The 24,197-nt window shown below is 48.6% G+C and overlaps 1 protein-coding gene across 1 annotated transcript in view; it reads left to right on the forward strand.

Annotated features, from left to right (window-relative positions):
- Positions 1–5,493: 5,493 nt before the first annotated feature.
- Farp1 (FERM, ARH/RhoGEF and pleckstrin domain protein 1) overlaps positions 5,494–24,197 on the forward strand; it is a 233,550-nt gene continuing 214,846 nt past the window's right edge. Inside the window, exon 1 of the mRNA XM_042682639.1 lies at positions 5,494–5,590. The gene's annotated coding sequence lies outside the window, so the exon portion shown is untranslated. The remainder of the gene's footprint in view (positions 5,591–24,197) is intronic.

Here is a 24,197-nt window from a genome sequence, read left to right on the forward strand (position 1 = left end):
ACATTTTTTACTGTGAAAATACTGTACAGAGGGGTTACAATTACATGGGCAAGATAATGAGTACATTTCTTATCAAGCATTGTAGCCTCCTCCTTTGTTTCCCCTTCCCATCCCTTCCCATCCTCCCCCCACCCTTTTACTGTTTTTTTTGGTTTTGGTTTTGTCAGTTGTGGGGCTTGAACTCGGGGGCTAATATTCTACTACTTGAGCCACAGAGTCACTTCCAGTTTTCTGAGTGATTTATTGGAGATAAGAGTCTCATGAGCTTTCCTTGCCCAGGCTGGCTTTGAACTGTGATCCTCAGATCTCAGCCTCCTGAGTAGCTAGGATTACAGGTGTGAGCCCCAGCGCCCACCCTCAATATTTGCTTTTATGATTTCATGTTTTTAATCTTAAAAATTCTTCCCCATATAAGGCTTTCTTTAAAAAATAAAAAATAAATCATGACTTCTGATCTTAACTTTTTAAAAAATTTTATCATTGATCTTTATGGTATTTATTTTGTCATAAGAAAGATTTGAATCCAGTGTCCTTTTTTTCTCCCATGTGTATGTAGGTACCACATACATAACCCACGTCTTCATGCTTCTTTCAAGTATCAACTTTGTCCTATATTGCCTTCATTATTCTTTGTACTGACCTGCTGATCCCTGTCCCAGCACCAAAATATTTGTTTATAACCTCTTAATATGTTTTTACTATAGAGCTTATATCACTTATTGTTCCAAATTTTGCTTTAGCTAATCTTCAGTGTGTTTTTCCAAATGAATTTTGTGTCATTTTGTTAGTCTTGAAAAAAATCTTATTTCAATTTTGAGAATTGTTTGGAAGTTTTAACCTTTAACCTTCACTTCTGTTAGAGTTTTCTTCAGGTCAGTCCTGGAATAGACATAACTTCACATACCCATCTCTCTCTTTCTTTCTCTCTGGTGTTGAATCTCTTTTTCTCTCTTCCTCTCTGTCTCTCTGTCCCTCCCTCTGTCCCTTTGACATGGTATTAAATGAAGAATTCCCTAAAAGCAACTCATCAGGAGGAGTTCCCAGAACCTAGGCAAGACATGAAGTGTAGTGAAAGTGATAGGAGAGTGTATTAGGTAAGAACACACTGTCAATAGACTAACACATCATCTTTAGGGTGAGAACACGATGGTATTTTTCCACTGGACACAGGTTTTAATTGAAGTTTAGGGCCTGGAGCATTACAAGCCTGCCAGAAGCACCTACAGGGCAGAGGTCACCATTAAGTGACACATTTTTAACTCATTCAGTGCCAAGAGGCTGGAGGGAGGGCTCTTCTCCACCCCCCCTCACAATATAGTTTAGGATCTGGGTTAAGTTAGAGATCTAGGAACCATTTCTTGTCATTCACGTGAGGCCAGAATAAAACTTTTCCTTAATCTTGAGGGAGTCAAAAAAACATCTTGTGACATTATAAGAATATTTTCACAGTGGGGCATTGGAGGCTCACACCTGTAATCCTAGCTGCTCAGGAGGCTGAGATCTGAGGATCCCAGTTCAAATCCAGCCTGGGCAGGAAAGTCCATAAGACGCTTATCTCCAATAAACCACTCAGAAAAAGCTGGAAATGGAGCAGTGGTTCCAATGGTAGAATGCTAGCTGTGAGCAAAAAGAACTGAGGCCCAGAGTTCAAGCACTAGGACCAGAACAATTGAAAATAAATAAAAGAATACTTTTGGGGCTGGGAAGGTGGCTCAGTGGTAGAGCGCTTGCCTTGCATGCCTGAGGCCCTGGGTTCAATTCCTCAGCACCACATAAGCAAAAAGAAAAAAAGCTGGAAGTGGCACTGTGGCTCAAGTGGTAGAGCGCTAGCCTTGAGCTGAAGAGCTAAGGGACAGCGTCCAGGCCCAGAGTTCAGGCCCCACGACCAGACCCAAAAAAAAAAAAAAAAGAATACTTTTACAACAGGTTGACAGATCATGATGAAAGCTGGTCATTTGTGAGTTGGAAATTTTAATTACAGTATTTGTGTCCCCCACCCCCCTAGAGACATTGAGGTTTCTTGCTGGAGTTCCGGTTTCCTTTGCTACCTATAATTCTTCTCTATTTATAATAATAAAGGTTAAAAAAAAAAAGTTAAGCCGGGTGCCGGTGGCTCACACCTGTAATCCTAGCTACTCAGGAGGCTGAGATCTGAGGATCGCCTGTCCAAAGCCAGCCCAGGCAGGGAAAGTCAGTGAGACCCTTATCTCCAATAAACCACTAGAAAACTGGAAGTGGTGCTGTAGCTTAAGTGGTAGAGCGCTCTCCTTGAGATGAAGAGCTGAGGGACAGAGCTCAGACCCAGAGTTCAAGCCCCACGACTGACCAAAAAAAAAGGGGGGGCTGGGAAGGTGGCTCAGTGGTAGAGCGCTTGCCTTGCATGCATGAGGCCCTGGGTTCGATTCCTCAGCACCACATAAGCAAAAAGAAAAAAGCCGGAAGTGGCACTGTGGCTCAAGTGGTAGAGCGCTAGCCTTGAGCTGAAGAGCTGAGGGACAGCGCCCAGGCCCAGAGTTCAGGCCCCATGACCGGACTCCCCACCCCCCCCCAAAAAAAAAAGAAAAAGAAAGTTAAAAGACTTGAGTATGTTTACAATGTATTTTTACTCTGTGTGTGTGTGTGTGTGTGTGTGTGTGTGTGTGTGTCCTGCAACTTGAGTTCAAGGCCTAGGTGCCGTTTCTGAGCTTTTATTGCTCAAGGCTACTGCTTTACTATTTGAGCCAGAACACCACCTCTTTTCTGGGTGCTTAATTGAGCTCAAGTGGTAGAACACTCACCTTGAGCTGAAGATCTCAGGGAGAGCGCCCAGGCCCAGAGCTCAAGCTCCATGACCAACCCCCACCCCCCAAAAAAAAACAAAAATAAAAACAAAAACTTCCCTAAAATATCTGTATCGTTGAGATTAAAACTAAATATAGCAATGGCTACAAAAATTGGGACAATGGAATAATAATATTTTGAGATATTATATATTGAGATACATGCTTTATACTGATATATATTGAGATACACACTTTCACAACTGAAAAGTTAAAATTATATTCCAATTAAAATCATTTTGGCTTCAGTGCTCTGGAATGAGGGAATGGCCAGATTTTTCTGTAAAGGTCAAGATAGCAAATATTTACAACTTGTGGGCCATATAGTCTCTTTTACATATATATGAATGTGGTTGTGTTCCAATAAAACTTTATTTATAAATGTGACAGCATGTTCTGGAGCAGTAACTTCCCTCTCTCCTCCTCTTCTTCTTCTCCTTTCTTTTTTGTCAGCCTTGGGGCTTGAACTCTTGGCATAGGCCCTATCACTGAGCTCTTCAGCTCAAGGCTAGCATTCTACCACTTGAGCCACAGCGACACTTCCGGCTTTTTCTGTGTATGTGGTACTGAGGAATGGAAACCAGGGCCTCACACATGCTAGGCAAGCACTCTACCACTAGGCCACATTCCCAGCCCTGGCTGCTCTCTCTCAGACACTCCTTTAGCCTGCTATCCACAGGGCCCTACAGAGCCTCCACTGCGCTCCAGTGGTGTCTGTCTGCCCTCTTGCTGTGTATCTTTGGTTGCACAGTCGACTGAGGCACCCAAGGAAGATTTCTGAATAACTTCCTGCTGCAGCCTGGAGTGAAAGGAGACCTTTTTCGGATCCAGAGGTGGTGGTAATCCCAGCCACTTGGGAGACAGAGGTAGGAGAATCTTTGTCCAAGTTTGGCCTGGGCATAACCTTAAGTTATGCATGACTCAAGCGGTACAATCCTAGGACATCCTACATGTTTATATTCTGAAAGTTAAGGATAAATGGCTCACAATGACAAGGGGTTGATTTTCCAGGGAGAAGGATTTTGCAGGGATCTTCTAATAACTATACAGGTGCTTCCATACACTCGCAGCCCGACCCTTACACAGCGGTTCTCCATCTGCAGTCCCCAGATCAGAGCAGCAGCACAGGTTGGGAACTAGTTAGAAATGCAGATTTTCAGGCCCCTCACTTAGGCCTATGCCTATGGACTTAAACTAAATAAATGCATATGTAAAGATGAACTCATCTGAATTTCTTCCAGGTATCAGTGTTGGTCTTGCTGACGGTGGCTCTAAATCACATTCTCCCCTGGTTACTGGTTGAGCACATCTCTTCTACAGCTGAAAGACACACAGCTGGCCAGGGGCTGACAGCCCAGCCCCAAACCCACCATGTCTAAGCCCTACCTCAGTTTCTCCTTATATTTCAGGCCTGTATGATCCTCCTGACCTCTCCCCAAAAGGCTCACAACTCCCTTCCAGAAACTGCCTGGGGCCAATCCTTGAGTGCCCTCCCACCACGGCGGCTTTCATTAGGCTGAGTTCCCAGTGGTCCCCCCCAGGAGAGGTGCCCTTTGGGCCCAGGGTGAGGGAACTACTGCTGAGGGGAACAAAGTGACCAGGGTTCAGAGCCAGGAGCCTACAGCATTGGAAGAGCGCGGCTTCCAGATCTCCCCGGCTGCCGCCCAAACCCATTCCAGCCCGCGAGGACCATGGAGAGGCACCCGGGGTGTAGGGACGGTGACTGACCCCACCCCGGCCCCCCCAGTGGCCCGGCCTCCTTGGGTCCTGAATCTTGGCTCATCAAGTTCCAGGAAGACCGAAGGGGACCAAGCAGCGCCCACGCCTTCGCCCGCGGGTCCCCCAGGAGGAGGGTGGTGGGGGCGCACGGTCGTGGGGTTCCCTCCGCCCCCAGCCCCGCGCCGCCCAGGGTGTGCCGGAAGCCCGCAGCGCGGTGGGGAGGAGGGGGCTCGGGGCTGGTCGCCGCCCCCCACGCCACGGCGCGACCCGGTGTGCAGGGAGCACCCGACCTCCCCCTACCAGCGGCTTCTCCCGCCCGTGCTCCGATCGCTGTCCAGCGCCCCCTCCCTCCCCTTCCCGCTCGCGTCCGTCTTCGCGGTGGCGCAGCTCGGATCCCAGCCCTAGCCGCGCGCGCACAGGTTAGGCTCGGCGGGGAGGCGGCGCCGCCCGGCCCGAGGGCCACCTCGGGCGCACCTGCCCCCGGGGCGGGGCGGAACGGGGCGGAGCGCGGGGCGCAGGGCGCAGGCCCGGACGCTGGGGGGGGCTGTGGCTCTCCGAGTGTCCCCGCGGCCCGGCGCGGCGGCGGTCCGGCTCCCCACCCCGTCCCCTGCCGAGGGGGCCGGCCCAGGCCCGGGAAGGGGCGGCGGCCGCGGGCACTTCCCGCTCGCGGGGCTCGGAGACAGCGGGTCCCGCGCGGGCGCAGCGGCTGCGGGGCGCTCGGCGAGGCGCGGGGCGGGGACGCGGCCACCGCCCGCTCTGCGCCGCTCCTCCCCGCGCCGGCGGCGCTCGGTCCGGCGTCGAGGCGGCCATGGCGACCCGGAGCCCGCTCCCCACCCACCCTGCCTGCTCCGCCCTCCCCTCCGCCCCGCGCCGCCTTTGATGGCTCGGACCTCGGCCGGCCGCCGCCAGCCCCGTTCGCGCTCCCGCGCCGCCGCCGCCGCCGCCACCGCCCGCGGGTATTAATAGCGCGGAGCCGCCGCGCCCTCGCCAGCCGGGGGCCCGGGAGCCGCGGAGCCCGGAGCCCGGGACTGGAAGCCGCCGGCGCCGCCGAGGTAGGACGCGCGCGCGCGGGGAAACAATGCCCGCGCCGGGCTGGGCGGGCGCCGGCGGGGTCCCGGCCGCGGGCGGCAACTTGTGCGAGTCCCGGTGCCCGCAGCGCCGCGCAGCGCCGCGCAGAGCCGCGCAGCGCCTGGGCGCGAGCCGGGGACGGCGCGGGGCCCGCGGGGTCCCCGGCCGATCGAGGCCCGGGCAGCCCGGCGACAATAGCGGCAGGAGTTCTGGGCCCTCCAGGCTCCTCGCCGCCCGCCGCACCCTCCCGGCTCTCCTCCGCCGGGCTCGGCCGCGCGGTGCCCCGCCGGTTCCCCCCGTTCCCTTCCAGTCCTCCACGCCGCCGGTCTCCCGGGCGCCCTTCCCCCGCTTTCCTTCCACCCCACCCTGCCGGTGACAGCGCCCCTCGCCGCTTCCGGGGACCCGAGGCCTCTTGCTCCGGGTCCCCGAGGCCGGCGGCGGGCCGGGGAGGTGGCGGGTGGCGTGGATGCCACCGCACGCCCGGTGCCCCGCGGCTCGTCCCCGCGCGGGGCCGAAGGTTCGGGGTGGGCGACAAAGGAACACGCCCTCTGCCAAGTTAGGTCTGATCTCTCCGGCGTGCCTTGATGGAGGGCAAACTTTGGGTCATCTTCGATCATTATTATTATTCATATAAAGCAAAGGACAGATACGTTTTTTTAAAGGACACATATCTCTAAAATTAAACATTATTTTTTAATGTATTTTAAAACAACAACTTCTGGTGGTGGTTGGTTTTCTTTTTTACGATTTAAGTTCCACAAACTTTAGCCATGTGATCGTTGGACCCCTGAGGTGTGTGTGTGTGTGTGTGTGTGTGTGTGTGTGTGTGTGTGTGTGTGTGTGATTTGAGAAGGGGAAAAAGAAAAAAAATCCACCCCCAAGTTCCCTTGTAATGTCTGGATTTCATTTATGGCAGCTGAAGGCCAGCGGCTATTGGGGATTATGTAGGGGTCCCCCAGAAAGGAGGGCGCGGAGGCTCACAAAGGACCCGGGTCCTCCAGGGGGAGGGAGCTCTGGAGATGGGGGAGCGTTTGCTTCTCATCTGGAACCGGTTATCCGCCCGGACTCCCCGCCCCCCGGCTCTGGAGTTGCCGGCCTGGGGCTGTTTCCTTTTATGATGGTTGTTAAAGCCTTCCTTGTCAGTTTAGTTCCCCAGGTCTGACCCGCACGGCGTGTTAGGGAGGGGGGAGGGGTTTGGGCAGGGGGCTGCGGCCCGAGGACCCCAAGGGACTCCCGTGTCCTCCATCCAGCCATGAGCAGCCAGCGTTTTCTGAGCCAAACCTGCCCCGGGGGAGGGGAGAACTGGGTTCTGTTGAATGCTCCTTCCACGTGGTGCTTTTTGCCAAGCCCATTTCTGAACACCTCCTGGCCCAGCTTTGTCTAGGCTTTTCTTCTTCAATCCGAACCAGGAATGGAGAAGAAGAACAGCTTCTGGGGGTTCTGAAAGCTTTTGGGGGAGTGGCCTTACATGTTATTTATTTATTTATTATTTATGTTTGGGTAAGGCAGAGCCCTGCGCCCGTCCTCTGGCGACCTTCTGCAGGCCACCTCCCGGCCGGGCTTGACCCTCAGCCTCTGATGGGTCGGTTTTCCGGGTAGGACACTTCCCGTCCACGCACTTCATCCGTGGGTGCAGCGTGCACGTGGCTCACTTTGTATTCCTGCAGCATCGTTCTGCAGTAAGGCACCAATATTGGAGTTCCTCCAAGCACAACCAAACGTTTGTGTTTTTAGGACTTCTGGCTAATAGATCTGCTTCTGAGTAAAATAAATAGAAGCATTATTGGGCAGTGGCTGGTTTACAGGGGAACCTTTGGTGGAGATAGTGAGCAGATGCCTGCTTAGCCCACAGTGCTTTCTAGAATCGCTTACTTGTGTATGTGGATGGGAAAGCAGAAATACTTCAGAGCATGCTTATAGGGACTCAGATTTTATAGTGTCATCTGGAATTATTTTTTCGTTGCTGGTACTGGGATTTGAATTCAGGGTCTGGGTGTTGCCCTTTTGACTTTTTTTTTAGCTCAAGGCACTAGCCTTGAGCTCCACTTCCAGCTGTGTCTGTGTGTGTGGGAGGGGGCGGGGCTAATTGGAGGTAAGAGCCTTACAGACTCCTGCCCAGGCTGGTCTCAGATGGATCCTCAGATCGCAGCTTCCTGAAAAAGTAGGGTTATAGGCCACAGGAATCATCTTTGTGTTTTGGGTAGGGGGTTACATTTGAGTTTCTGGAAGCCCTTTTGAGGTTAGATTTATAATGCTGCCCTGTAGTTCCCCCTCCCCCCCTTAAAGTTTTCTTCTCTGTCTCTGTCTCCTCTGTCTCTATCTTTTAGACAGAGTATGTAGGCTGGCCTCAAACTTGTGATCCTCCTTCCTCAGCCTCCGGAGTGCTGGGATGGCAGGCCTATTCTACCACACCTAGTTATAATCCATCCTTCCTTCCTTCCTTCCTTCCTTCTTTCCTTCCTTCCTTCCTTCCTTCCTTCCTTCCTTTCTTTCTTCCTGCTTTCTTTTATGGTTATTAAAAAGGTGATGGACAGAGGGGTTACAGTCAGGTAGAGAATACACTTCTTTTTGGACAGTGTCACTCCTTCCCTCCGTCTCCCTCACTTTTTCCCCTCCCATCCCCATCCACAAGTTATATAGTTCATTTTCAACATAGTGTCCAGTGAGCGCCATTGCTGCATTGGTTCACTTTGTCCCTCCATTTCTGTGTAGTTATAATTCTTATAATTCAGAATTATAATTCTGCTTCCTTTTTCCTGGCATTTATACAGGGTTATATTAGAATTTTTTAAAATTTTTTTATATTAGAATTTTAATGCTACTCTGTAGCCAAGTTTACCAAAAGAAAACATTTCAATAACCTATTATTTTACAAGAAAACCCCAGCTTTCTGGGTTCTTGCAGCTGTTTTAAAATTGCCCTAAAACTGCAGAGGACTTGGGTAAATGTGGTTGCTTTGTTTCTCATTAAGGAACTGGTCAGGGCTGGGGAAGCAGCTCTGTGGTAGAGCACTTGCTTGGCATGAACAAGTCCGTGGGTTTATTCCCAGCATGGCAAACAACAGCAACAATAAAACTAAAACAACAGCAAGCAAAGCAAAACCAAATTCATCTACAGTTATTTTCCTCAGACAGTAAGAATTAAATATAATATTGAAAAGGTTAGCCCAGCTCCAGTGGCTGAGACCTACAGTCCTTGCTACTCAGGAGGCTGAGAGTTGAGGATCTCCTGTTGGAAGCTGGCTGAGGCAGGCAAATCTGGAAGATTCTTATCTCAAGTGGTAGAGCACCAGCCATGAGTGAAAAGACTGAGAGCTTGAGGCTTGGCGTTCAAGCCTTAATATTATTAGCACGTGTGCATGCTGTGTACACACATACACACACACAATTTGTAATCTCTCATGGAGCAAGTAAAGGTTTATTTGGAAAAAGAGTAGAGGAGGATGCTGTGGTAAACATTAAAAATTAATGTTTTCTATTTTAGAGGATGTTCAAGAGCACTAGATGGAAGACAAGAACCTAGTGCTTGCTTATTGAACATGCTTAAGAAAATTGACCTTATGAAATTCCAGACGATGGGGGAAACTGATATTATGGGTATATAATAGCATGGTGAATGGACATTGTAAGCAAAAACTTTTGGAGCTGAATCTGCTTACTGGCCAGAATGGCTTACTATTTGTGGGGAAACGCATGTAAATTTCCTCTCATTAAAGATACCACATACTCCCAGTGCCAGTGGCTCATGCCTCTAATCCTAGCTACTCAGAAGGCTGAGATTGGAGGATCATGGTTCAAAGCCAGCCGGGGTAGGAAAGTCTATGAGACTCTTATTCAAAATCACAGAAAAAGCTGAAAATGGCACTGTGGCTCAAGTGGTAGAGTGCTAGTCTTGAGCAAAAGGAGCTCAGGGACGGTGCCTAGGCCCAGAGTTTGAGTCCCAGGTCTGGGGTTTAAAAAACAAAAATGCCACATGCAAGAAGGGTACCTGGTCGATGCAATAATACAGCTCTTTCCACTGCCTTGGGTGTACAAGTGTTGGTCACCATTTGCTTGGGAGAGGAGGGTGGGCTGAGGTCCCTCCGGGCTGTGTGTCCTGTCCTTAGTAGTTCTAACTGGAAGGAGAGCTCTCTCCACACCGTGAGACTGGATAAGTGGTCAGCTTCTCTCTTGCTTTGTAGCAGCTGGGATTCCTGAGGTGTCTTCCCCTGCCACGTGGGCGGGTTTGATGGCTACCTTACTAACCACTTCCACATGGCTCAGAAGATCAGAGCAAACGCCTGCCAGGGTAATTGCTCGAAGTAATGACTTGTCTAGTTCTTTATGCCCAAACCAAGAAATCCCTCAAAAATGAAATGTTGATTCAATATAGAGAGGCTAACTTTGTGAGAAGGGTGTGTGTGTGTGTATGTGTATGTATACATGCGTATACCAGTACTGGGGCTTGAACTCAAGGCCTTGTACTCTCGCTTGACTTTTTCTCCCAAGGCTGGTAACCTGCCACTTGAGTTATTCATCCGCTTCTCACTTTTTACTGGATAATTGGAGATAGGAGTCTCTTTCTTTGTCTGTCTGGGCTGGCTTCAAACCATGATATTCAGATCTCAGCCTCCTGATAGCTGGGATTACAGATGTGAGCCACTGATGGCCAGCTTTGCAGTTTTATTTTACTGTTGGATGAAAATTATGCACAAAAGGCAAGGTTTACAGTTAATGTAGGAATTCATTTTTCATTTTTCTCCTCCTCCTCCTCTGGCTCTTCCTCTTCTTCCTCCTCCTGGCTCCTCCTCCTCTTCCTCTTCCTCCTCCTTCTCCTTCTTCTTCTTCCTTCTCCTTCTCCTTCTCCTCCTCCTCCTCCTCCTCCTCCTCCTCCTCCTCCTCCTCCTCCTCCTCCTCCTCCTCCTCCTCCTCCTCTTCCTCCTCCTCCTCCTCCTCCTCCTCCTTCTCCTTCTCCTTCTCCTTCTCCTTCTGTCCTGGGGCTTGAACTCAGGGCCTGAGTACTGTCTCCAAGCTTCTTTTTGTGCAAGGCTATGTGCTTTACCACTTGAGTCATAGTGCTACTTCTGGCTTTTTTTTCTTTCTGTTTATGTGGTACTGAGGAATTGAACCCAGGGCTTCACGCATACTAGGTAAGCATGCTACCACTAAACCACATTACCAGCCCCAAATTAATCTTTTTACACTGAATTAATTTTATGTAAGAAAATGTCATTTGCCAGTCGCCGGTGGCTCACACCTGTAATCTTAGCTACTCGGGAGGCTGAGAGCTCAGGATCGCAGTTCAAAGCCAGCCTGGGCAGGAAAGACTGTGAGAATCCTATCTCCAATAAACCACTAGAAAACCGGAAGTGGCGCTGTAGCTCAAGTGGTAGAACACTTGCCTTGAGCTGAAGAGCTGAAGAGCTGAAGAGCTGAGGGACAGCACCCAGGTCCAGAGTTCAAGCCCCATGACCTACCAAAAAAAAAAAAATGTCATTTGACTGGGCACTGGTGGCTTACGCCCTATAATCCTAGCTACTCTGGAGGCTGAGATCTGAGGATCATGGTTCAAAGCCAGTCTGGGAAGGAAGTTTTGTGAGACTGTTATCTCCAATTAACCACCAGAAAACTGGAAGTGGCGCTATGGTTCAAGTGGTAGAGCACTTGCCTTGAGCTGAAGAGCTGAGGGACAGTGCCCAGGCGCAGAGTTCAAGCCCCACGACTGACAAAAACCAAACCAAAACAAACCTGTCATTTGTGTATTCTTAAAAAAAAAAAAAAAAAAGGCACAGGCCATGCTAGATTGTAACTCTCCATTCTTCTAAAAAAAAAGCCACAGGCCATGCTAGATTGTAACACTCCGTTACGAATTTCTTTTTTCTTTTCTTTCTTTTTTTTATTTTGTTGGTTGTGGGGCCTGAACTCTGGGCCTGGGCGCTGTCCCTCAGCTCTTCAGCTCAAGGCGAGTGCTCTACCACTTGAGCCACAGCGCCACTTCCTTTTTTTTTTCCCCTTGAGTAGAGACATTCCTGGTCAGGAGGTGTTTATGACCAAAGGTGTGTAATGTACAGTACCCCAGGGCTTATCTAGGTGAGAAGTACTCTGTGTGTGGTGGGGTGGGGTGGAGAGGGGGTGCTGGTCGCGGTGGTGGTGTGCTTTTTCCAAGACTCTCCTGGTGACTCTAGGGACTGATGCAGAAAATCCCCTGTGACTTCAAGGATGAATCTCCTTTTTTTTTTTTCCCTCCCTCCCTCCCTGCTTTCCTCCCTCCTTTCTTTCTTTCCTTTTTCTTTTTTGTTCCAATACTAGGGCTGGAACTCAGGCCCTGGGTGCTGTCCCTGTGCTTTTGTGCTCATGGGTATCACTCTACCACTTGAGCCACAACCTCACTTCTGACTTTTTTTTTTGGTAGATAATTGGAGAGAAAAATCTCATGGACTTTGCTGCCCAAGCTGGCTTTGAACTGTGATCCCCAGATCTTGGCCTCCTGAGTAGCTAGGATTACAGGCATGAGCCACCAGCACTCAGCTAAGGCCTCCTCATTTAGGATGACATCTCTGATTTGCTCTTCTCATGCTGGCAGTACAACCCAGGGCTTTGTGTGTGCTAGGTACACACTCTACCACTCAGCTATATCCCAAACGCTGTTTCTTTGCTTGTGCGAAAATTTTTCCTCAGCTGGAGATGAATTTGAAGATTGGTTTTAAAAACAATGTGGGATCTCCTTTGCTTATAAAAAGTCTTTGAAGGGGGCTGGAAGTTGGCTCAGGGGTAGAGTGCTTGTCTTGCATGTATGAGGCCCTGAGTTCAATTCCTCAGCACCACATAAGCAGAAAAAAGCCAGACGTGGCGCTGTGCTCAAGTGGTAGGGCGTTAGCCTTGAGCTGAAGAGCTGAGGGACAGCGCCCAGGCCCAGAGTTCAGCCCCCACGACCGACCAAAAAAAAAAAGATAAAAAAGTCTTTGAGATTAGTTATCACCTTAAAAAAAATATTCTTTAGGTAGATGTACAAAAGGGGTTCAATTCAACAAATGTCTTGATCAATGTCACCCCTTCTACCTTTCTCCCTCATCTTTCCCTGCGAGATCACTACTGCTTTTAAGATTTCAAAGTCAGGAGGCCCCAAGCTCTGAAGGTGATTTAGTAAGTGATTGTATTTCTTCTTAAGGGAAAAATGAATTGAAATTGGTTTTGAAGGAAAGTGTTTTATAGTAGCCAGGTACCAGAGGCTCACGCCTATAATCCTAGCTACACAATAGGCTGAGATCTGAGAATCCAGGTTGAAGCCAGTCTGGGCATTAAAGTCTGTAAGACCCCCTTTTTTTTTTGTTGTTGTTGGTCAGGGGCTTGAACTCTGGGCCTGGGCACTGTCCCTCAGCTCTTCAGCTCAAGGCAAGCATGCTGAATTTGAGCCACAGCGCCACTTCCGGTTTTCTGGTGGTTAATTGGAGATAAGAGTCTCACTGACTTTCCTGCCCAGGCTGGCTTTGAACTGTTATCCTTAGATCTCAGCCTCCTGAGTAGCTAGGATTACAGGCGTGAGCCACGGGTACCTGGCAAGACTCGTATCTTTAATCATCAAACAGCCAGAAGTGGGGCTATGGCTCAAAGTGGTCGAGCAAAAAGGCTCAGGGATAGTGGCCAGACCCTGAGTTCAAGCCTCAGGACCACACATACACACACACAAGCCTAGAGTAAAATAATTGAATCTTTTTTTTTTTTGTCGTCATGGGGCTTGAACTCTGGGGCTGGGCACTGTCCCTCAGCTCTTCAGCTCAAGGCAAGCGCTCTACCACTTGAGCTACAGCGCCACTTCCGGTTTTCTGGTGGTTTACTAGAGATAGGAGTCTCACGGTCTCTCCTGCCCGGGCTAGCTTTGAACCGTGATCCTCAGATCTCAGCCTCCTGAGTAGCTAGGATTACAGGCGTGAGCCACCAGCGCCCGGCTTGAATCTTTTATCCTTTGGGTGTAAAGTCCTGAGTGTTCATCCTCTACGATCTATGGGATCAACTCCATAGCTGGGCTGCAAGTCATCGCCTCAGGAAATCTCCCTCTTGTGGGCCTTTGTCACCACAAACCCATGAACCTTCCATCTTTGCTATGTCACTAATTATAGTTGAGTCATTTCCAGAATGTTACACACATTGGATCCCAGCCTGGGTGACATTTTCACACTGACTTTTTCCAGCCAGCATAATGGCTTTGAGATTCTTCTAAGGTGGTGTAAGAGCCCAGAGTTGCTTCAGTATTGATGTCAAACTGTAGAATGTGTGTGTGTATGTATATACACATATACATATATATACACACATATGTATATACGTATATATACATATATATGTATATATATATACACACATACATACATATACACTTTTTTTGTCGGTTGTGGGACTTGAACTCAGGCCTAGGCGCTGTCCCTGATCCTCTGTGTGCTCAAGGCTAGTGCTCTACCTCTTGGGCCACAGTGCCACTTCTGGTTTTTGAATGGTTAATTGGAGATCAGCGTCTCACAGGAACTTTTCTGCCCGGGCTGGCTTTGAGCTGTGATCCTTAGATCTTAGCCTCCTGAATTGCTAGGATTACAGTAATGAGCTACCAGCACTTGGCTATACACACATTTTTTTCTTTCTGGGCTGATACTGAGACTTGACCGCAGAGCCTTGCTTTTTTTTTTTTTCTGGGTCCGGTCATGGGGCCTGAACTCTGGGCCTGGGCGCTGTCCCTCAGTTCTTCAGCTCAAGGTTAGTGCTCTACCACTTGAGTCACAGCACCACTTCTGGCTTTTTTTTTTCTTTTTGCTTATGTGGTGCTGGGGAATTGAACCTAGGGCCTCATGCATGCAAGGCAAGCGCTCTACCACTGAGCTACCTTCCAGCCCAGAGCCTTGCTTTTTTGCTCAAGGCTGGCACTCTGCCACTTGAGCCACAGCACTACTTCTGGCTTTTTTTTTTTAAGTTAGTCAGAGATAAGAGTCTCATAGATTGTCCTGCTTGGGCTAGCTTTGAACTGAGATCCTCAGCTTTCAGTCTTCTGAGTAGGTAGGACTACAGGTGCGAGCCTGGCTTAGCTTTTTTGCTCAAAGCTGGCACTCTACCACTGAAGCTACACCTCCACTTGCACAGAATTTCTATACGTTTCTTAGTGAAACAGAGCCTCCCTTAGCCTTAGCCTTCTACACAAGGCAAAGCTACCAGTGCCCTCCCCTGGGTGACCTGTGTCTCGTGTCCCTTTTCCGCTGCACTTTTAGGTTGCTATTTAAAAGGTGAGCACATTTGTTTAAAAATTTCCTCAAGATGTATACTTAGCATGCATTGAGAAAAGGAGGCTACTTACTGCTTTCTTTAGAGACTAAACCCATGGTTCTTATTTTCTCCTTTGAGCTCTTGTGTATTTTCTAAAGTCCCCCTAATGACTTTTTATTACTTTAATTGTTACTTACAATGAGAAGAGTAAAACTATTTTTCAGATGAACACAACAAACATCTCCCACTCTCATGGGTTAAGCTAAGCGTGCACACATGTACACAATCATGTGTGATCCGCTTTTGGCAACCAAAACATGGCCTTGCAAAGATACCCCTGCTGTACTGTTAAAACCATCCACCCAAGGACCACTTTCCCCTCTCTCTCTAGCGTGTCTAACCAAACCCATGACGAGGAGCACAGGCTGTAGGCTACTTGGGTGACAGGTGATTTTCTGGGCCCAAGAAATACCTACTTGTGCATTGGAAGTTCAAGGTCATGAGGTCCGTTGCCAGAGCAATGAGATGCTTTGTTCTGGGGGTTCATAAACATGAGCCAAGACCGAGTATCATTTCATACCAGCCATGAAACCCTGTGCGTCCATTCCCCAAGTGTCAAGTTCAGAGTCGCTGAGAATGCCAAGCCAGTGACTGGTAGGGCCAGTGGCAACAGCTGTTCAGGTTGTTTCTCTGAGCGTGTGTGTGTGTGTGTGTGTGTGTGTGTGTGTGTGTGTGTGTGTGTGAGAGAGAGAGAGAGAGAGAGCGAGAGAGCGCCATGGGGCAGGCTTGAACTCAGGGCCTCGGCCCTGTCCCTGAGCCTTTTTTTTTTCCCCTCTAGGCTAGTGCTATACCACTTGAGCAACAGCCCTACTTCTGACTTTTTGGTGGCTAATTGAAGAGTCTCACAGCTTTTCCTTCCTGGGCTAGCTTTGGACTGCAACTCTTAAAATTTCAGCCTTCTGAACAGTTAGTATTATAGGCATGGGCCACCATCACACAGTGTGCCTAGGTAGAAAGAAAAGTAGGAGAGGCTCTTATCTTCAGTTAGCCTCCAAAAAGCCAGAAGTAGAACTGTGGCTCAAGTGGTAGAGCACCAGTCCTGAGCAAGAATAAAAGTTAAGAGACAGCAAGCTTCGAGGCTCTGAGTTCAAGTCCCAATAGCACAAAAATAAAGTAGAAATCAAATGTACTTAAAACCATTCAGTCCCAGATGAAATTAAATAATAGTTGTACTCACAAACAACAGCTATTTAAGGATTATAAAAAAGAAAAAGAAAAAAAATCACCAGTAGTCAGGGCGAGTACACGCACACAGGCTTTGTTCAGGACCACACTGCCACACTGCGATTTTCTTCTCCATACATTCCTTATTTAGCTTCCATTCCTTTCCTTGATTTGTTTAAAAATAGATTTTTAGTTTCCAGCACCACTTTAGATTCACAGCAAAAGGGGAAGTTAGTTCCCATCCTGCTCCTTGCTCCCCACTTACCAGCATCCTGAACTTTCCTTCATTTAGTTTTACCGTGTTTGCTCCCCCTCCCCATTATAATGTATCCTACATATGTTTTGTGGATTTCTTTCCCCCTTATAATCTGGCCTCAGTAATCTTTAAGTCAACATGATTAAGGTCAAAGGTCAGCTAAGGTCATTTCCTGTTAGCCTTTCCCCAGAGGAATCCAGCCAGTTCCTGGGATTGGGGGGGCGGGGTTCCCCCTTGACGGCCATTTATGTGTGAGGAGGTTTCCCAGAGCAAGCCCTCCCCCCCCCCCCTTCATCATGCATTCTTTCCTTCTTTTCTCAATGGAGGTTGCAATCCACTTGCTATCCAAAGTGTTCGGCTCTGAGAAACAGAACTGTAAATGGGAGTGTTTTGGGAGTCCGGCTTGTGGAGTGCCTAGGTCACATGATACGCTCTGCAGTTAAAACTGGCTCTGCCAGCTTGTGAACTTGAACTGGGGTGTGGGGAGGTGGTGTGAGGGTGGCCCTCGTCATGGAGTGTCAGAGGAGCAGTTACCAGAGCTTTCTCAGCCCAGGGTGCAAGTGTGTCGCTTCCTTGTGCTCCCGTCGCCTCTGTTCTGGGTTGTGTACTCAGGAGTAACTACTGCCTAGCAGAGGGCGTGTTCCATAGTGGCCTCTCATTAAATCTTGGCTGAATGAACGTAGGCAGGACCATCCAGGTACATCCTCAAAGCGGTACTGACCTCCACAGCTGTTTGGCCCCTAGGTCTATTCTATAAAAAGCCTGGGATCCAGAGCTTCAGATTTGTGGTAGCCCTAAGTGTCTTCACGATCTTAAAAGCTTTTATAGCTGTTCGTATACTTCTCATCTTTTAATTTCTAGAGTGTTTCCATCTTTTTCAGGTACAGGCCAGATTAGCCTCTGGTAAAGTCAGAAATGCATTAAAAATGTTTTCAAAGGTCTGGTGCCCTGAGACCTAACCCCCTCTCCTCCCAGGCCAAATACCCATTTCAGAAAGAGGGAGAGAGAAAAAGAAAATGCTAATTTTAAAGTATGATGTCATGCATTAGTGGCCTGTAAATTAACCTTAGTGTGACCTTTTCAAAACACATACGATTACCTGTCTTCAGTACAGTTTTCAGTAAATTGCTGGATTGCCTGGCTACCTCTTGAGTCACAATGCTGGCTCAAACCCCTTCCGTTTTTTTTTTTTTTTTGCCAGCCCTGGGTCTTGAACTGAGAACCTGGGCACTGTCTCTGAGCTTCTTTTGCTTAAGGCCTAGTACTCTACCACTTAAGCCACAGTGCCACTTCTGGCTTTTTCTATTTATGTGGTACTGAGGAATAGAACCCAAGGCTTCATCCATGCTAGGCAGGAACTCTACCATTAAGCCACCTTCCCAGCTCGATTGAACCCCTTTCTTGTAGAGAAAAACACACTTGTCATGGAAGCCTGTTTGGGAGTACAGAAGGCTGCTTTGTCTCTCAGCAGTCATGTGATTTGATGGGTCAGTCTTGGTTTTGTTTGAGACATGGAGAGGTTGGTGAACATCTGGACTTTTGCTCACCTTGCCAGTTCCTGAGCAGAGATTCCAGACTTTTCTTGGAGGTGCTTGTGTTCTAGATCCAGGTGTTGGGGCGTCTGGAGCGTCCCTGCCTGGTGGGATGGTGTATAAGCAAAGATCCCCGCTTTCTTTCCTCAGTGAATTCCTTGGCTCAAGACTGGATTTGATTTGTAGTTGATTAAACATCACGGGTGACGTTTGTGGCCCTCGTTTTATTTGCCTTTTACCTCCTGCTGAGAATCCAGAAAGCAGTGTTGTTAGTCTTTTAGAGAACAGAGATTTTTCCTTGATAGGAAACAAGTTTCTCTTAATTGTCATTAAGTTCTCTTCTTTGGTGCCTTTGGGCTTCCTGGTCCGCTATGATCCTTGGTCTGAGCCAAGGATGTCTGGGGTCACGGAGTTGGAGCTGCACCCTACAGGCCAGGGCTTGTCAGAATTGCCCCAAGTGAATAATGTGATTTTTGCTTCATCGGTATCATTCATCTTGAAAGTGATAGAAGCGTGGTTTACTTCAGAATGATAATGTTTGCATATACTGTGAATAAACAACCAGTGTTCATAATGCTGTGGGAAAAAGATTCATTATATAAATCGTGAAAATAAAGTTTCACAGGGAAAGCTAGCTTGAGAATAGGCTATCCCAATGCTTGAGCATCATTAAGAATTCTGGCCCATTAGACACGAGCTTAGAGACTCAGCCTGTCTCAGCAGTCTCCCGTCCTTTCAAAACATCTTGCCAGGGGCTGGGAAGGTGGCTCAGTGGTAGAGCGCTTGCCTTGCATGCCTGAGGCCCTGGGTTCGATTCCTCAGCACCACATAAGCAAAAAGAAAAAAAGCCAGAAGTGGCGCTATGGCTCAGGTGGTAGAGCGCTAGCCTTGAGCTGAAGAGCTGAGGGACAGCGCCAGGCCCAGAGTTCAGGCCCCACGACTGGACCCAAAAAAAAAAAGAAAAAAAAAAAATCTTGCCAGAAATATGCCATATGCAGATACTCACCTCGTTTTGTATTGAACTTGGTTCCTTATGTTAATACTCTCTGAAGAAGGTTCTGGTCAGCACCTACAGTTCGGCCTCATTCTCTCCGTCCCTCCCTCCCTTCCGTTTTCCTTCCCTCTTCCTTTTTTCTTTCTTTCCTCCCCCTTTCTTCTCCTCCTTCCCCATCTCTTCCTTCCTCGTGGTGCCAGGGGTGAACTTAGGACCTTGTATGTGCTAGGCCCTGCTCTGTCCTTATTGGCATGTAAAAAGAGGGTCCCACTGGCATGTAATTAATCCTAGCTACTCTGGAGGCTGAGATCTGAGAATCCAGGTTCAAAGCCAACCTGGGCAGGAAAGTCCATGAGATTCTTCTCTCTAACACCCAAGAAGTCAGAAATGGAGCTGTGGCTTAAGTGATAGAGTGCTAGTCTAGCCTTGAATACAAAATCTCAGGGACAGCACCCAGACCCTGAGTTCAAGCCCCAGGACTGGCACATACACACAAAGGAGGGCAGTTAAATTAGATGGTAGCCATTTAAGTTGTTTTGAATATTGTGCTGCTCTGAACAAAGCAACAACATTTTGGGTATCTTTTTGTATATCCAGAATAAAGATGGGAATTTGTGGTCATAGGGACTTTTCTTTTTAAGTGATATACACGTGTGTGTGTGTGTGTGTGTGTGTGTGTGTGTGTGTGTGTGTGTGTGTGTGTGTGTGTTAGGATATGAAAACAGGATGGGTGAGGAGGCTGTTGAAGTAGTTATAACATCTAGTTCCTGTGCTACTTGCTCGTGTGTGTGTGTGTGTGTGTGTGTGTGTGTGTGTGTGTGTGCGTGCGCGCGCATGCTTGAACTCAGGTTTTGTGCTCTCTGTTAGCTTTTTTGCTAAAGGTTTGCACTCTACCACTTGAGCCATACCTCCACTTGCTGGGCTTTGCTGGTTAATTAGAAATAAGTCTCACAGACTTTTCTGTCTGGGCTGGCTTTAGCCCTGCTCTTCAGGTCTCAGCCTCCTGAGTAGTGAGGATTACAGGGGTGAACCGCCAGCGCCAGGCTGTCGCTGCCTGCTGCGCCTGCTGCTCCTCCTTTTTAAAATACTGCTTCTTAGATTGGGAGAGGTTATTCTCCCTGGGTATTTTTTGCTTCCGTTCTGACACTCGGTTTGGCAGCTTTCCTGAGGAATATCCACATGTTCTTCTCCCTGCCTGTGAAGAGCAGATATTGGGTAAAAATCAGATCTAACCTTTGCGAATGGGAACGTGGGCCTGGCCTTCCATTTATTTATTTATTTGAAATGTGCTGAAGCAACCTCCTTTTTTTGTTAGAAGAACCTCAAATGCCAGTATGTGTGTTCATGGAGAATCTTCCAGAATAATTCCCACAGCCCTGTCTGAGGTAAGCCTGGACAAGCAGAGGGTTCTGGAAGCAGGGAGGAGGAGGAGAGGGACTGGGCCATGATGGCCTGAGTCCCTGGTCGCCCCCCCCTCCCCCCCTCCCCTCCCTGTGGCGCTCATCATGTCCAGCCTTGTTTTCAGGTAAGCTTCACACCCTCTTCTGGCCTAGTATGTGTGACTATGAGCTCCCTGGTTCAACTTCTCCAGATAATAAGCCTCTACTTGGGATTGGGGCAGCTGGGGGAAGGGCCTTAGGGTGCAGAGGTGCGCCCCCTCCCCCTTTGTGTACTGACTTGCCATGGCTTCTTGCCCTTCAGTGCTGTGGGAGTGGACGCTGGGCATCACTTAGGATACAAGCCGCAATCGGCTAGGAGTCAGTAGACTGTCCATTTGTCTCTGCTGACCTCTATTTTTTTCCTTTTACGAAAGTATCAGGTCCTGAGTTGGAGTCCTGGTTGTTTTATTTATTTATTTTTGTTCTTTAAATAAATACGTGCAGTTGGGTATGGTGTGGTTCACATGTGTAATCTCAACACTCAGGAGACAGAGGCAGGAGCAGCTTCAAGTCTGAGGCTAGCCTAGGCTACATAGCGAGTTCAAGGCCAGCCTGAGCTCCATCATGAGATCCTGTCTCCCCCAAACCAAGAGCTGGAGATGTAGCTCAGTGATGGAATGTGTTCCTGGCAAGCCCAAGAATCTGGTTGAAACCTAGCACCCCCCCCCCCCCCCCCCATCCCATCAAGACAGGCACCAGTGTGGTGCATACATATAATCCTAGCTACTCAGGAGGCTGAGATCTGCGGAGATAGTTTGAAGCCAGCCCATGCAGGAAAGTGCTTGAGACTCTTACTTCCAATTAGCTACCAAAAAGCTGGAAGTGATGCTATGGCTCTAGTGGTAGAGTGCCAGCCTGAGTGAAAAAACTATGAGATAGCACCTAGGCCCTGAGTTCAAGACCCAGGACCAGCACATCAAAATAAATGTCTCCTGTGATTTTGGTAGTTTTGCTAGGTAAGGTCATATAGCTGTGAAGTGAATTTGCCATGTTTGACCAGAAGTTCATTTTTACTTTATAGTTTAAAATAATTTGACATTTTACCATAAAAGTTATAATGCCAGACTGAAATGAGATGAAAAAAAACTCTGCAGAGCAGTGGTGCTCACTGGACACTATGTTGAAAATGAACTATATGGCGTGTAGGTGGGGATGGGAGGAAAAATGGGAAGAGAGCAAGGGAAGGGGTGACACTGTGCAAAAAGAAATGTACTCTGTACCTTTACAATAACAATAAAGTATTTAAAAAAAGCTATGCAGGAATTTCTAGTATTTGCTGATGAGTGTAACATAATGTCTGTGATTTGCTGCTTCTCCCCTCCCCTCCCTCTTTCCCCCTTTGAAATGGCTGTCAAGGTAGATGGCCTGTCAGGATTGTCACTCAGATCCCTGCGCCCTGTGTCACGCTGCCCGCATTCTCTCCCCATCAGAGAATGAGAACCAAGCCCTGAGCCCTTCCCTTGTGTTCTCTCCCTCGGGGCTGCCATCTCTGCAGGTGCTTGTCAGCAGTGGTCAGTGAACAGAGCAGAGATGGTCCTTGGGGGTGATACCGGCCTTGCACAACTCGCTGCCTTTTCCTGAGCTCGGCCGCAGCCTGGGGAGGGTGGGAGAAGGGCCTGCCGTTTCTAGTACCAAGGAACCTCCATGCGCCCCCAGAGGAAATGCTGCCCCCCTGCCCCCAGGTGTGGCTGCTGCTGGGTGACCACGGCCATGGAGTGTGGAGCTGGCAGAAGGAACAATTCTGAAAATGGGGTGTCTTGGGCAGGGCAGCATGGGCTGGACCCAAGCCACATTGCTGAGCAGCACTGCTGTGACCCCCTCAACGTTTCCCTGTGATTTCACCTCCCCGGAGTGGTAGCCATGAGAGTAACAAGGATCTGCCTCTAAGCAGACCACCCCGAAAATATGCAATCCCCAACACACCCACTGAGACCTTCACAGTTCCTTAGTGGTTCACATGGAGAACCCAAGAGACCGGGTGCTGGTGGCAACGTGATAGAGCACCAGCCCTGAACAAAATGCTCAGGGACAGTGCCCAGGCCCTGAGTCTACAAGAACAAGAACAAGAAAGAACCCAAGAAAAGTGACCTGTCATGCCAGGCGCTGGTGGCTCACACCCATAATCCTAGCTACTCAGGTGGCTGAAATCTGAGGATCATGGTTCAAAGCCAGCTGGGGCAGGAAAGTCCATGAGACTTTTTCTTTTTTTAGTAAGTTTTTTTTTTTATTGTGAAAATATTGCACAAAGGGGTTACAATTACATGAGCAAGGTAATGAATAAATTTCTTTTTTTTTTTTTTTTTTTTTGTCGGTCGTGGGGCTTGAACTCTGGGCCTGGGCGCTGTCCCTCAGCTCTTCAGCTCAAGGCGAGCGCTCTACCACTTGAGCTACAGCGCCACTTCCAGTTTTCTGGTGGATTATTGGAGATAGGAGTCTCACGGTCTTTCCTGCCCAGGCTGGCTTTGAACCGCGATCCTCAGATCTCAGCCTCCTGGGTAGCTAGGATTACAGGCGTGAGCCACCAGCGCCCGGCTATGAATAAATTTCTTATCAAGCATTGTTGCCTCCTCTGTTTTTCCCCTACCATCCCTTCCCTCCCACCTCCCCTCCGCCTAAATTGTAAAGTTTGCTCTTGGACACACAGCGTCTTGTACATCTCATTGTTGCAATGGGTCAAACTGTATCCCTATTTGAACATTTTGTTTTTTCTTTTCCCCTCCCCAAATTATACCAAGTGAAAATCATGAGACCTTTATCTCCAATGAACCACCAAAAAGTCAGAGGTGGAGTTGTGGCTCAAAGGACTAGTCTTGAATACAAAAGCTCAGGGACAGCAGCCAGGCCCTGAGTTCAAACCCCAGGACTAACACCAAAAAACAAAAAAAAAAAAGTAAAGAAAAAATGACTTGCCGCGCACTGGTGGCTCACGCCTGTAATCCTAGCTACTCAGGAGGCTGAGATCTGAGGATCGCGGTTCAAAGCCAGCCCGGGCAGGAGAGACCGTGAGACTCCTATCTCCAATAAACCACCAGAAAACCGGAAGTGGCGCTGTAGCTCAAGTGGTAGAGCGCTTGCCTTGAGCTGAAGAGTTGAGGGACAGCGCCCAGGCCCAGAGTTCAAGCCCCATGACCGACAAAAAAAAAAAAAAAAAAGACTTGTCCACCCTTCACCTGCACACTCGGTTTCTTGAGTTTGCTTCCATGTTTAGTTTTTGGAAGTGGGGGATGCTGGAGGGAGCTGGAAGTGAGCTAATCACAGTTTTTCAGCACTGTGCTGACTTTTGCATTTCTTTAGATTCTGCCTGGCCCTCTGACTTGCCTTTGAAAAGGAGGGTGTATGTGTGAATCTTTCTCTTGAACATCTGGGCAAATTGGTTGGGGCGGAGTACTCAGCCTTAGGGAGCCTGGGGGGCGGGGGCGGGAGTAGGATTGAGCACAATACTGGAAACGGAGATGGGAGACAGATCTATGCTGTTGTGCTACGCTGGCAGCCACCCAAGAGCTACGGTAGACCCACAGATCGTGCCAGAAAGATGCATTCCTAATGCTGCATAATCACATTCTGAAAAATGTGCAGTAGAGAAGTGGGAAAATATGCATTCTGGTTGCTTCATAAATGAAAGCAGTTAAGACTGTTATTCTCTGGGGTTTCAGCTCTCGTTGGATTTGGTCATCAGAAAAAAAGAAAGAAAAAAGAAAAGCAAACCTTATTCACTAAATTCCCTTTCAAATCTGGCAGCAGCTCCTTGCCTCTCAGGCCTTCTGCTGAGCTTTTAGCCAGCAAACCTCAAGTTTAATTAGGTCATTTGTTCTAGAGAGTTCTGTTCCTGCAGAAACAGGGGAGGAATTTTTCTGAGCAGTTGGGGTACATAAAAAGTCAATGGCACCTCAACCCCAGGTGATCTTAGGGAAGTTCTTCTGGA

The sequence above is a fragment of the Dipodomys spectabilis genome, unplaced genomic scaffold (assembly GCF_019054845.1).
Source record: "Dipodomys spectabilis isolate Male_0828 unplaced genomic scaffold, ASM1905484v1 ptg000075l, whole genome shotgun sequence".
Lineage (NCBI taxonomy): Eukaryota > Metazoa > Chordata > Mammalia > Rodentia > Heteromyidae > Dipodomys > Dipodomys spectabilis.